Source organism: Varroa jacobsoni, unplaced genomic scaffold (assembly GCF_002532875.2).
Source record: "Varroa jacobsoni isolate VJ856 unplaced genomic scaffold, vjacob_1.0 scaffold_405, whole genome shotgun sequence".
Taxonomy (NCBI): domain Eukaryota; kingdom Metazoa; phylum Arthropoda; class Arachnida; order Mesostigmata; family Varroidae; genus Varroa; species Varroa jacobsoni.
Genome location: NW_019213307.1, coordinates 147,062 through 161,916, shown reverse-complemented (window position 1 = coordinate 161,916; position 14,855 = coordinate 147,062). Strand labels below are relative to the sequence as shown.

At 40.2% G+C, this 14,855-nt stretch overlaps 1 protein-coding gene and 1 long non-coding RNA gene across 4 annotated transcripts in view; one reads left to right on the top strand and one right to left on the bottom strand.

Annotated features, from left to right (window-relative positions):
• Shaw (potassium voltage-gated channel shaker cognate w) overlaps positions 1-14,855 on the bottom strand; it is a 56,497-nt gene that overhangs the window by 36,667 nt on the left and 4,975 nt on the right. The gene's annotated exons all lie outside the window — the stretch shown is intronic.
• Positions 7,955-14,855, top strand: part of LOC147753535 (uncharacterized) — an 11,945-nt gene continuing 5,044 nt past the window's right edge. The window contains exon 1 of the long non-coding RNA XR_015310927.1: positions 7,955-8,174. This is a non-coding gene — a long non-coding RNA (uncharacterized LOC147753535). The remainder of the gene's footprint in view (positions 8,175-14,855) is intronic.

The window sequence follows — 14,855 nt, the reverse complement described above, 5'->3', positions numbered from 1 at the left end:
CTGCTCCGATCGTTGAACGGTTAGTCAGAGAAGCTCAACGTGCAACGTCGCTGACAGTATTACAATTTCTAAGGCGGCTGTGTTTACAGTCGGTAATGCTGCCGCTATTGATGTGATCATAATATCGCAGCAGCTAAGCCTATCTCGAATGGCCATCTGATTGGTATTGCAGTTAGTTGCTACTCCGCAGTTTGACTACCGACAAAGAAGTCAAAAAAGAGGCGTCGCGTTAAAGGTGGCGGAAAAGGCGCCTCACCGCCATCGTTACTATTGGCCCACTTAGGGCGTGGTGATTTCAAGAGCAAGCGTGCCAGCCAACCAACCAGCTGATGGATCAAAGAGACCCAAAGAAAAGAAGTGGGTGGTGTAGATTGTTGTGGTGTTAAGGAGACATATGATGAGATGACTCAGCTCCGATGGTACTGCTTCTGCCCTACTAGTAGCAGTGAATCTTCCGTTGCCTCTTTGCTCTGAAGGCAGATATCTGGTTAGTTAGTTCGTGTCACTAAATGGCCGCGCGGGCGATGAGCTATAGCAGTGACGTTAAGGGGCAGGACAAGCATGGCTAGCCACCTAAGTAGGTAGGCAGCTATCCAATCGAGCAGGCGGGTGCGTGTTCGTGAAAACGGACGGTGGAACAGATGGGTTGAGTGGGGCTTCACCCATGGGCAACTATGAGCCTCGCCGATGACTCCCGGCAGGAGCCCAAAGCCTTTGAAGAGCTATGAAGGCTTCGCTCTTACTCATGTCCACTATATCCCCGTGTCTGAGGCAAGTTCACTGCGTAGGCCTATTGACTTACTAACAATAACGATGACGGAGGAATGTACTGCTATCACGCTATCGAGCTGACTAACTAAAACTGAAATGACCCGTGTCCTAAACTCCATAGCGCGGCAACAACACAGTAGAGATTACGTAAATATGACGGATCATCGGCATAGTATTTGAACACATTATATGGATCATTGATCTTTAACCGCAATTCTTTCGGGCTCACTCAGAGGAACGCTCCATCCGTGTTGTCTTCCTTAACCATTGTTATGATCTTGATGTAACCACCACAAAATGTCGTACTCAAAACTCATATTAAAGTAATCTGTCTAATGCCGGAAATCTTATTTGTTAGTAAATGTTGCGGTCGGCCTAAAAAACATTGACGTCGGTGGACTAACGCAACGATTCATCCCTTCAAACCCAAATAACCTGTTTGTCACACCACAATCGAAAAAAAGACAAGTAAAAGCCAAGCCACCTGTCGCATGTTGATGAACGATGCAGGGATGAGACAGGAGCCGAGTCGGATTTGCCAACAAAGATGTTATTTGTTGAGTGGATATCGGACCCGTGGTCCTTAGTTTTGGTCAGATCTAGAACGACTGATCCGCGTCTCCTTAAAGCCAAATCTTTGGCCTAACTACATTTGGGCCAGAATAATCGCATCCATGTATAGTGAGAAAGAACTGAAGAAGAATCGTTGTTTTTTAGACGAAAACAGAATGGGGAATGATTTTTTGAGGAGAAAGGGGAGGAAAAGTGAAGCCGACTAAGTTGAGCGACTGACTAGGGCAAAGAAAACGTAAAAAATGCACCTCCGCCAACCGAATATTATAGGCAAACAGTTTCCTGAGAAATTAAAGAAAATTTGACAAACATCCCAGATTGTTGTCGTTGTTGCTGCTGCTGCTGCTGTGTAATGGAAAGCCTTTTACGCAAAGTGTAAGATAATAATAATAGTAAGGAATAAATAATCAGTCATATGCCAGTCGAATGGTGACGGGTCTAGCTAAGTAAATATAATAGTGATAACGAATTTTCGAATTTAATTAATGGTGCAGGATTCGGTTCCGATTCAACTGGAACCGTTGACAGACAGTGCCATGGTCATAAATTGAGGAAAGGCCTAAAATGGCTACATATGCAATCTTGGCTATTTGTTAGCTTCAAAGAGAGAGAAATCTTTGAGTGTTAATTAAAAGAGAGTTAAAAAAAGGAAAACCGTTAACTAATACTGCTGGACCTGAGCAAAGTTGTACGGATGGCAAAATTGGGCAGAGTTGAATGTCTGTAGCATTGGAGATCGGACATGGAATCATCTCTAAAATAATAAGTGACCTTGGCGTAAAGCTTTAATTGAGAACGCTATCGTTACGTGAGTATCCTATGAGCTCGTCATAAGGTTAGCTGCAAGCACCAACTGTGCTTAATAGATAGTAAGGTAAGTTACAAAATGCCCTATTATGGAATGTATACTGCGCCTCACGCAGCACGTACAATGAAATCTATAGAATAATCACCCGTACGAAGGTAACAAACGGTATTAAACGGCATGACTCACGTTTCACTTGCTGTTGACAGTTGATGATGTCCTCATATGGCATGCCATGGGGTACATTTCCTATTCTCCATATTGAATCTATCTGTGCTTGAATACACGTAGTTAGTTTTTAAGCCATTTATCCATAAAATTAATAAAAATATAGCTGGTGCCATGGTATTTGTACCGGGGAATTATTTTCAGAGATATAGATGTCCTTACGAACTCATTCTCCAGTCGCCAGTCATTTTATTTCGTAACATGACAAGGCACAACTCGATTATCAATAACACTAATAACTCACAGCCCGATGACAAAATTTTGGGTATTCTATGTGAGGTTGTGCGAGCATGGCGACTCTTCCTTGTGTATCTGATGAGTACTAGAGAAGTCCATAAGTTAGCGTCAGGTAGACCCTAAAAAAGCCTAAGTGACCACACCTTGAAGCACTGACTGCACAATCACAATGGTCATCGACAGTTTGTAAAGTTAACTTTGCTTTATCAAAGACTTAAGTATGCCCTATGAGCATATATTACGCATACATTTCAGCCTCAACGTCTCTCAGCTTCATATTCGTTATAGAAACAGTTTTTCAGCTGATAAGGAAACCGGGCGGCCATATATATATATATATGTATTTGTGTGTCTATTTGCACAGACTGCTTAAGCGATGTGCTTCTGTTTCCTCGCTATGTAGTGAGACGCGTTTACTGTTTCGGCCGCTGCTGTTACTTTTATCAAGGATTCCGTATGACGGTGTGTAAATATCGACCCTCATTGCTTAACTAAGCTGCCATCCCTTTGTACCACTGTTATTAACAATGCCATGTCTATGTGTAGATATTCTGCGTCGAACCGTAGAGTTTCGCCCCTTTTTATTCATAATACCTTCATTCGGGATTTATTTTAGCGTTTTGAAAAGTTGTGTATATAATTCCCAAACACATTTATAGCTTACGTATGGAGGTGGCGTCATTACCCAGAGGCAGCATTTTCACACATACGTATAAACATTTGAACAAATGTACGTGTTTCAACAGGGCCATCTTGACGCAAATAAACAAATGAAACCAGACCATTATCTATCTTTTCGTAACATAATTTTGATGAGTGAAAAGCATCCAATAGCGTACGGCTGGCAGCAATGAATGCTGGGACCGTAGAATCATAGAGCAGAGTTCATCCAATAACTAACATAACAAGGCCCAACGAAGCCTACTGAGCAGTAGCAGCAACCAGTGCCTATGTTCTATTTTCTACAGTCACTATAGTACACCCTATGAGCACACCTTCTACAAAGATGCTACGTTTAAATCGTCTTTTCCACCGTTATACGTACGGCCAATGATTCGTCTCTCCTGACTATTCGACGCCCTATGCCTCGCTGCATGCCAGTCTGTGCCACGGTCGTTTATATAAAATAAGCCGACAAACAAAATGGTATCAACGCCTGCTTGATTCATAAAAGTGCCTACTAATGTAATATCTTGTGTAAATAAACAGTGAGTAGGGAGACCAAATCAGAGACGCTGTGTAGAGTCTTACATACGTAAGCGCGAGCGGATTTGTCATTGTCTTTAGGGCCTTTGCACTTTGAGACACTTAGCAACTTGACTCAACCTTTGCCAGTCGGTATTTGACACAGTCCGTCGATCACTAAGCGACGCTTGGAAAATCCAGTAATAGTCGTGGTCCCATGATACAGCAGCAGCATTGAAAGATGATGACAGTTCGGTTTGCTTCTCTCCTGTTTAATTGTATAGTATACCTTCTACGTGATGGGCGATATTCCCATAGTTGTCGATTACAGTTCACCTTTGACCATCAATCGCCCAGTCGACACCTTTCTGCTTTGCTTCTCGGTCCTGATGTCCTACTTGGGTATTTTTGCTTATCTCCTCGCCTGCCTTATATAGACGTACCGTGCGCGCATTGTTCATTGGGTGGAGGCTTCGGTTTCGGGATCTCTAGAGGAAGCAAAGACCATCCCTATCCGAGAGGGAACCAGCCAAGCTAAAGTATCATTGAGGGACACCCGTTTATCACCTGACCCAACCAACTAAGCTTCCTTTCTCTCCCTATAAAAACCTGTACCACAGCGACATATGTCCTACAGCTGGTGCTACGATACTCAAACATATGCAGCTTGTATAGTGCATTAGCATATAGGACCATCATCACCAAACCGTTTACTTACACATTAATGCATATATTTCTGTACGCTGTGGCCCGAACAAGTAGCAGCGTCACAACGACCGAAAACTATCACTAAACAACTCCCAATGAGACTACGCGTACAGGGCACCCTACATTAGACGTTTTCACGCAACGGGGAAGCACGTATTAGACCGCGGTGTATGCAAAAAGCGGAATAAATATGTGACAGCAATAGTTCTATTTACATTGGCAATTGCACAATGACGAGGTAGTCATCCGAATGAACAGTCAAGGGCGGTGGAGCCTTTAGTTCTGTGCTGGGAGGACGGGTGACATATGAAGTGCTTATCTGTCGCCAGTCGGCCAGCGGCCTCATTGGCGCAACGAAGAGAATCCGCTGTAACTGCCAAACAAGCGGTGATAACTGACGGGATAACTGGGAACATAGGTGCGAAAGTGACCGATGAACCCCCACAGAAATCATTCTAAAGAGGCTTCCACAAAAATTGCCGTTATATTACTCTTTTCTTGTTTGCCTGATAGTCAGGAGCAATGACGAAACTCGACTTTCGAGACGGTTTACTCTTCGTCACGCTTCAAAAGCAAAATCATGTATTCTGGCCTCGTCGACCATTAGCAAAGTCAACGTCCTGATTTACCGCACAGTTGATTTTGCGTGTGTGCTTTAGCTACCTTCCAGTACCTCTTAGAATGGCCTTAAGGCATCAAGAGCTTAATGAAATTTGCATTTGATTGGCCTTTTGCTCTTTCTATTAGAAAAACAACGTTGACATCTAAATCTATTGACTGACCTCGGAAGGCTCTGGTCGATAAATAAATTATAGGCGTGTTTCTTCAGAGGGGTATTCACAAGATGCGTATTGCAATATTGAACGCCCACACGAACGTTCTGCATTGCTTTAAATCCAGCATTCACAATAACCTCATAGAGTTTGCTAATAACGTTTTTTTCCAATAGACAAATTTCGAAATTTATATCTGTAATTTTTTATACACGAGCCTAGCACTTCTGTCTACGGGACTATGTTCAAGTGGTGGCAGGCTGTCACGGCTGTGAGTTTTAACAGTTCTGGCACAATATCGAACTAGAATAAGCCGTGTCATAGACCCTGGTCTTTAAAGGCCAATAACGATGCATTATTGATGACGCAATGATTTTCTTTTAAAACATTTCAACCATCCGAACGAAATATCATAGCGGTGGAATATAACGAGAAACATGTCAGTTGTTAAAGGTGCCGGCGTTAGTTATATACACGCGATTTTGTGGGCATCAAAGTCGTTCAGTTACATAGGACAAACATGCAAAGGTCTGATACCACAACGCGAATGGTATCAGCATAACATGGTTCGCTGATAAATCGTGTCGCCAATGACCCTTGCAAAATTTAATCAAAACCCAATGAAAGGGTCAGTTCTGAAATACCTGCCGCTCAAATGTGGCTCTAGCAACTACTGGGCCGTCCCTAATTAGCGGAAATCAACTATATTAGTTTTTCCGCGTAATTTAATTTTTTTCGACGCCTCAGTAGCTCCACGCTATTCTGGATGAATCAGGTGCGATGCGGGAGCCAACTATTTTCTACTTGTCGCTTTTGTTACTATTACCACTACGATCATGACGACGACTAGAAAAAGAAGGAGGTCCCCCACCCAACCCCACGTTCCTTCCCGTCTACGGGTCGAACAAACACGCAAGACTGTCGCCTATGCGGCTAGCTACTTTACACAGTTAACCGCTTCTATTCAGGCTGCATGCCAGACGAATCCTGTTCCGACATTCGAGTTGCATTTTCTCGCTGCTACGAGACTCTAAAACTGGAATCGGTTGTTTACTAATACATACTTTACACCATCTCCCCTCGGACTTGAAAGACGTTAATTTGCATTATTTTTGTTAATAAGAATAGTAACACCAATAAGCGCGTTGTGTACGGGAACAAAAGTAAACCGGTTGTCTCAATGTTGCTGCGTACAAAGTTAGAATGTGAAAACGATGGGAAGATTTTTATCAGAGCCTTTTGTATTCTTTCCTTTGTTACGCCGCATATTCCTTCGGCTTTAATAAGCGCTAGTTCATCTACATCCAGAATTTTCGATGGGTAAATCGCAATTTTAAGCAGACCTTTGCTCACTTAATACTCGAGAATTGCCTTCAAGGTTCAACTTTTTGTCCAACGGAATAAGCTGAGTTCTTTTATTGCCGTCTTACAGAGGAAATCGAAGTGGAGCAATCACTGACAGCCAGCTGTCTTACTCATTCGGTTCCTTTTGTTCAACGAGAACAGATTTAGGATATGCAAGTTCTGCAAGTCTCCGCTTTAGATTGTCCCCGTATGGATCGTACCGATAAATTTGGCTCATGCGAAAATGCGTCTACGTGCGGCACGTGCAGAAGCATCTGTGGAGCCCAGCGCTGCCTTCTAAGCGTTTTCTATTCGGTCGATGCGAATCGTTTTTGCTTTTGAAACCAAACAAGTCAAACGTTTTTTTTCTTCTATTGCTAAGCAGCCTTATGTGCCTACAGTTCTTACTACAATGCGCTGTATGTTATACGCGTTCCACAGCTCACGAAATCCGCTCGCATTGGAATAGAGGAACCTGGTCGTAAATCTGGATCTTTAGTGCCAATCATGATGAAGGTGCTTTTTGCTATTGCTGCTGTTTGCTGCTATTGTTCCGAAATAGGAACTCAGAAAGTTGGATCAGGGGCTATGCGCAAAGTAAAAACGAAAGAACACGCGTTTGAGATCCTGTGCACCGTCTAGGCTTACTGCAGGCGATCTTACCTTCACTGGCAGGCCCTGGATTTCGCGCCTGTCGGACTTGAAAAAACACTAGTCGAATCAATAGTGGTATTAGTAGTGCGCTACCACTAGCCTCGTTGTAGTGGGTTCCTCCGAAGATAAAGACGACGGTTTACCTCTCTTTTTGTGGGCACTGTTTCGATGCATATGATATTTTTTGCTGTTCGGATGAATGCGCTATATACTATTTATCTGTGCGTATACAGAGGGACCACATAAATTACATAAGCAACGAAACTGTGGGTTTCAACGTGCAGGAAATGCGACGCGGGATCGAGCGAGGCACTATAATGTTGCCATTTCGGAACCAAACGGATAGACACCGCTACCGCCGCTACTCCACGTCAAAATAGCGGAAGTGTCGACCGCAACAAGGGAATTGCTAGCAGTGATGTTACAAGTACCATTTTTCCTGCTGCACCACTGCTGAAGAAGTAGTTGGTCGTTGTTACTATTACTGCCGTCACTGGCGACGCGTGATTTTCGAAACGTCGCCCTGCCACCAGATGGCAGTCAGTCGATCAATGGTAACCGCAATAAACTCTAACAATGGGTTGTTGATTTTACTGGCGGCTTTGTTCGTATGCCATGATAAGGAAGTATATGTTATTTCTTTTTTCGATCCTTTGTCCTTTGTAAAGGATTCACAAAGCTTAGAAGCGGAATGAGCAGCTCCCGTTCATGCACCAACACGTTCTTGCGTATATTACAAGGTTTGATTATAAGTGACATTTTGTATCGGACGAGTGAGTACCGTTTTCTGAACTCTCATATGGTCAATCAGTTGTTGATTAAGGGTCGGATGATTTCAATTTTCGATGCGACGCAGAACAGTCTGGCCGGGCAACTGCATCTGTGGGTATACGTACGTAAGTGTATATATGAAACCACAGCTTTGGTTTACGAAGTGAAAATAGGCACGTGTATAAAGGACTACGTTGTTTTGTGCAGCACGCGTTTCAATTAAGCGGATTAAAAAAAAGTGGCTAGTAGTAATACTTAGCTAAATAAGGTTTTGATTTATCGGGCTTGAGTTGTAACGTTGAAATGAGATCACACAGACATGTCTATTATTAACAAAAGGCTGTAAATTATGTAGACATATATCCACGGGGTGACCTAAAAATGGATACATGATTTAAATAGTTATTTACATATAGTTAGTATTCATTGTGTATAGAATGTGTAACTTTTCCTCTTACCGCAGATGTTTAAAATGACGATCGTTTCTGGGTAATACATTGCTTAAGAGACACTTAATTTGATGTTATGGCGTATTTCTCTTAAGTGCGCCTTTGCTGTGTTTTCACTCTTAAGATGTACTTTCACGAAAAGTGCCACGCTTTGCTCTACTGCGATATTGTTTCCAAATGCGTGATGAAATAGATTCTTGCAAGCAGTCACTGTACTGTTAATGGGAACGGTTCAATTAGTCCTCTGCTAGAAATATCGCATCACATTATAGCCACTGCTAACCATACATGGCGTTTTTTCTGCGTGACTTCATAGTTGCCCTATATGTGCAAGTGTTCCAATGACGGCTGGGACTACAGCAAGGCTTGTACCATAAAAATAAGCAGTTGGCTTTAATCTGGACATCCGCCCGAAGCTTTTTTCGGAAGGGAGCTTTAATGCATAGATTAATGGAGAAAATTGTTATTGAACTGCGCGGTTACATGGTTGAAGGTGCGCACTTCATGGCTTCTCGTAGTAGTGGAATCCGAAATACCTCAAAACTGAAATTATACAAGGTATTCCGCCAGAGAACTTTAATAAGTGCAGTTATATCGATTAATTTTACTATTTTAGCTGAATATCCTTTTCCTGCTAAGTAATTCTGTCCGAAAAGTGTGCATTTTATTCACACTATTTTATTATGAATGGTTTTGCTTAGTACGAATCATATACTGGGCTGTAGAAAATATATCGACTAATTTTTTGCCAAAATTGAAACAAATCGTTTTATATGGTAGAATAATATTACTAAGCTAAGTTCGCGCTATATTGATCGATAGATAGCCTTCTACCATTTCTCTTCTGATAACATTACGGTAACATCACTGTAGAACCTGTGCAGTTTCTGGACAAAAAATTGTGACAAATTATTTTTGAATCTTTACATTGCAACTAAATTAACACCATCAAGGGACTTCTATAGAGACTGGAACAGACGAGAGGTTGATGATGCAAGATCCGGGCTACAAGGCGAAAGTATTACGATTTCCCATTCAAGATCTTTCCATGTTTGCCGGGTAGCTAACGGTGTATGTAATCTGCCATTGACGGTTCACTAGTTTCGGTCGGTTTTCTTCAAAAAGCTTGTTGTACTCTTTTTAGTTAATGACAAGTAGAAATCTGAACCAGCAATTTTTTCAGGATGCAGCATTTCATAATGCACGATTTTTTTCAATCCCGCAAGCGCGTCGGATTACGGTTTTTGTCGTCAACCTAGATCTTGCCGCAGATTAAAGAGCACCTCTTTTTCTCAACGTGGCATTGTTCTATATGATCCACTTTTTCTCACCCGCGTTCAACCACTTTAGAGATGGCTCGATTTCCTTAAATTTCTATAGAGCTTTCTATTGTAGCTAGCTTCCTTCAAATGGTCCAAGACTGTTTAGTAATGGATGTTTAGTTCCTTTATTCTATTCCTACTATTTATATGTCAATCTTGCTCAGTTTTCGTAACAATTCCATCAACTTCTTCCGTAACATGTTGACTACTAAGAGCATCTCTCATCAGAGACAGCGACATCATCGAGTAACTTACTTTGTTCGATAACGTATCTTTGTCATAATTAGCCGAAATTGTTTTTTGCGCACACCATCAATGCTTTATTATTATTATTATTAAATGTAAAACGTAACGGATATTTGCAGACATTTCAAAGCTCTCTCTCTCTCTCTCTCTCTCTATTTTTAGCTTTTCCTATCCATTTTTAGCCATTGACAACCGGTAAACTTCAACGTTCAAATGACACTAATGCTGAAATATATTACTCGAGATACGTAAGCAGCTAAAAAAATAATAAATCCTTTTTCGACAGAGTCCAATACCATTGTCGGAATGTAACTTTTGCGTTTATAAAATCCTCAAGTGTGATAAACCCTTCGATCGCTGATACCAAGCTCGCAACTTGTAAATTTTTATATGATACGCTATGATTTGCGAGTACCCTTTCTTGGCTGGTGAAGCTCTCGTTGATGTTCTTGGCCTTCGGAAACGTTGTCCATAGTGATCTCGAGCATTTCCATCCGTTTCAAACTTATCTCTCATCCAACTAATTACAAGTCTTTTAACCGGTAACTGTTTACGATATTGTCTTTGGGCTTCTAATATATTGTCATACTTCCAGTATTAGTTTAAAGTATATTTTTATCATTCAAAATTAACAACTCATTAACTCGAATAAATTACACCATAAAAGGAAAGAACAACGAGAAAGCTATGACCCGGTAAAAAATGTATATTTTTGAGAGTATATATATATATATATATTTTTTTTTTTTTTTAATAATAATATAATATATATATGGTTGTTCTACAAGTTGTTTCGGCCTGTTACAAAAACCATTTTGAAAACTACAGTTCTATGAATTCATGTTAAAAAATCATAACTTTAGATATTGACCTTAAGCTTGCCGAAGCTTGTCGTCATCGTAGGTCGAGTGGAGATAACTACTTAGTGATTCCGACATCCTGAAGTTGGTCTCTAGCTTCTGCCCAATAACACCATCACCACTCAGCTGCGAAGCTAGGCCAATTGAATCATATCCTAATTTTTCTAATTTGGAATCAAAAATGACAAAGTTTAGCAAGATACCCTATTTGTACGCTTTTTGTTATCGCTCTTAAGATTTTAAGACTAATCGTGGCCTTCTCCAAGGAGGAGAAAGGAAATCGGCACTGATTTTGTTCAATTAAACTCAAACTAAAGTAAAAGTCAAATGCTTTTAGAATTCTTTCTCTTTGTATTATTGGCTTGTCGGTATTGTGACCAGTATTTGGCCAGTTAGCCATACACGTATCCACCGTACAACTTCCATTAGATATGTATTCTAGAGCTCTTCTCATGACCAATCCATATCAATGTTTTGCTTTTTTTTTTTTTTATTTCGTTAATATACCAAGAGGGACCTTTGAAAAAATTATGCTATAACGACTTCCGCTGCATTCGTCATCAATTCTGTCTCAGATAGTGTCGAAAATGTTAAATCAATTACTGCGGGCCTTAGCCTCACACAAAACCGAAACAGGTTAAAAATGCTCCTTGTTAACCATAAGAATAGAGTTAGTGAATGTTCTACATTTTACTAAGTTGTAATTTAACCAAAGACCATTTTTCTATTAACAAAGAACACAGAATGTCACCCGACCTCTAGCAAAAAAATTCGTTTATTATGTATTTACCACATCTTCTGCGGGGTTTTATCTATTCGTTAACCGATAGAGTTATTTTTTTTTTCGGCAGATTGTTTTGAAGATCATCAGGTCTAGTGTTGAAGCGACCAGCCAGATTTTGAGACCTTCATTGTCGAATGTACCGTGACTAGTTTTGTTTACCAGTATCGGAATATGTGGTAATATATAGGTGCAAGAATTAGGGAATCTGACGCATGCAAAAAAACTTCAGGGCCAAGCGCTTACAGGAAAGGCTAACACAATTCTTACCATATGCAGTCTGGCACTGTAGAGACAACTTTGTCTCGTTTATATGGTCTTTTTTGCTAAACAGCCGTGTAAGATTCTTCCAGTCCCACAAACGTAAACCGTTGTTTTTTTGGAATCTGACTAATTCTGAAGTATATCTATAAACCACCCGTCCTTTTCGCTGTTTCATATCCACATAGAAACACCGCTTCTCGCAATAAAGTACGTATCATAGGGCTACGTGTTGCGCAAGATGTTTAGCGTCATTGTTAAGCCGTGTTCCCTTCGCGTTTCACTCTGTCTATGGCGCATGCAAGCTCGTGATTTCTAAAGAACTTCTATACATACAAAATGCCTGGCAATAGTCCAGTGTTGGCAGTTTATCTTCTCGGCCAATCAAAGAGTTGCTTGTCACTCGAGGTCCTGGTTGACCTCGAATGGCAAACCTGAAGCTGCGCTCTCTAGGTTTGAAATGCCTTTGTTGAACATCAACTCTGTACTTTGGATACTTCTATCTATACATCTACCGCTTTTATCGATACTATTATTCTACTAGATAAATGTTTAAAGTTATAGGTTCGGGACCGTCGTCAGGAATTCCATCCGATGGTCAGTTTCTACCACGAAACGAAGTTATTACCATTCAGTTACCCTATGTCACAAGCGAAACGCCATTTTTATACACTAAATAAGACAGCACCATGAAACGCCTGAAACTAGAATACAATTATATCGCACCTTGCGCAAGCTGCCCGAAAACTGGATCTGTTCTTTATTTGATGTTCGTGCCCTGTATTCTAACTGTTGTCTTCTAAGAAGGACAGACTTAGCCTGATAGTTGACATTAAATGCGACCGATCTACAGGATTGAGAGAAGCTAAAGCATGCAATTTTCGGACAAGGGATTGTTCTTCAATATACTGGTCAGTCGGGAACTTGCGGTACTTGCCAACAGAACGTTCAGTTCTACATTGGAGCGTGGCTAACCGATGAAAGGGCCTTTCAACGTTTCTGTGATTCTGGTACTTTCGAGTTGGATGTAAATGACTTCTCGATTCCATTTTAATATCTTAGCAAAAGTGGAAAAACAACAATTGATCACGTAAGGAAAAGTCAGCCGGTCACATGTAGTACTTATTAACAATCATATATATAATATTAAATTACAATGCTTTGGTAAAACAACGGTTGTTTTTTTGTTACCGTACTCAAATAATGAATGATCCGAAGCTACATCTTTTGATCAATGTGTATGTAGCTTGTATGAATTGTTTCTAATCTAAATATGAAAATGATGTTACTCGTAGAAAATGTTTTGGTGATAATGAATATTTTAGCTATATCATACGCTCAATTGTCGTTTAAGGTCGAAATAAAGTTAGACAGATAGGGGAGGCTGTGAGTGTATTTGTTAACAAAACGTATTTGTCATATACCGACTAATAAGTTGGGCATGAAAAAGCTAACTGCACGTTTTATGCTGCATTTTCTCGCTTACCATGACATCGTACCGCCTTATACATCAACGGCTGCTATGGAAAAATTTTAGAAATTCGAGTTCGAATTGGTCGTCTACTTACAGAATTTAGCAGATCTGATTCCCCATGGTTTCCATTGAATGAGGAAGCCAGTGCATTTGTGCACGCGTAAGTTGCAGATTAAAATGTCAATTACTATGAAACAATGTCTAGCTTTTTTACTGTAAAAAAAAAAAAGTTACATGAAAGCAAAGTTATAAAACAAGACAAACTATAAAAAAGTGATTTGCCCTTGGCCTTAACTAGGCTCGAGACTTTTCAGAATCTCTTCGTAACATGCATATAAGGATCCTATATAGATATATAGAAAAAAGTATTGACTGTTTTTAAGTCAAATGGAACAAATTTTTTTTAGATTGTAAAATAGTATTACGAAGCTTAAATATGTGCCGTTCTAACCGATGCCCTTCTGGTAATATTGTAATTCTATCAGTGTAAAATGTCTGTGCTTTTTGGCAAAATGATGACAAGCGATTTTTGCATCCTACCATTAAAACCAAATTAGCTCCAATTTGGGGAACTCTGTAGAGCCCCAAGCAGATGACAGACCAATGGTGCAAGACCTAAGCTATACGACAGATGTATTACAATGTCCCATTTAACTTTTCTTCATTTTTGCCGTTTAGCCAAAGCTGTACATGATCTGACATTGATATCGTAAAGGATGGCACCTTCCTGTTCACTAGTTCAGGTCAATTTTTTCAATGGCTTACTGTAATCTTGCCATAGATTGTGGAGTACATTTTTTTTTTTAATATTTCGTTTTATCGTTTTATAATAGATAGCTCAATTTCGTTGCGTTTCTGTAAAATTTTGATAACGGATGTATGATAGAGTAAATTATTTTTCCTTAATTCGTGTGGCATCGAGCTTTTTCTTACAGCCAGTTTCCTTCAAATGGTATAAAACTATCCGGTGAATGTTTAGTTCATGGCTACGTACGTGGCGGTTTTGCTCAACTTTCACAATAATTTCGTCAACTTTTCCGTGATTCCGACCACTACGACATTTACGAAATTGACAGTACGAAAGTTACAGAAGCACTTTTAGATAGTATTTTTTTTTTTTTTTTTTCTTGTCTTGTTTTCGCTAATGCACCTTCATGATAAACCGTACAATTTTTATTTATGAATCTAGGCAACATTTGTGGCTTTATCGCAATAAAATTGTAAAAAACAGCGAAATTTCACAGAAAATCTTCAAGGCGGTTCAAACCTGAGTAAAGATAGCCCAACGGTTTTAGCGCATCTGCAACTGTTAAATCTCAGTTTCCAACAGAAAACAACGCGACAGGACTCGTATTACCTGCAATACGTAGCTTTGAAGCTATTTAGCTAGAAAGTGTGCTTAAGACAACCCAG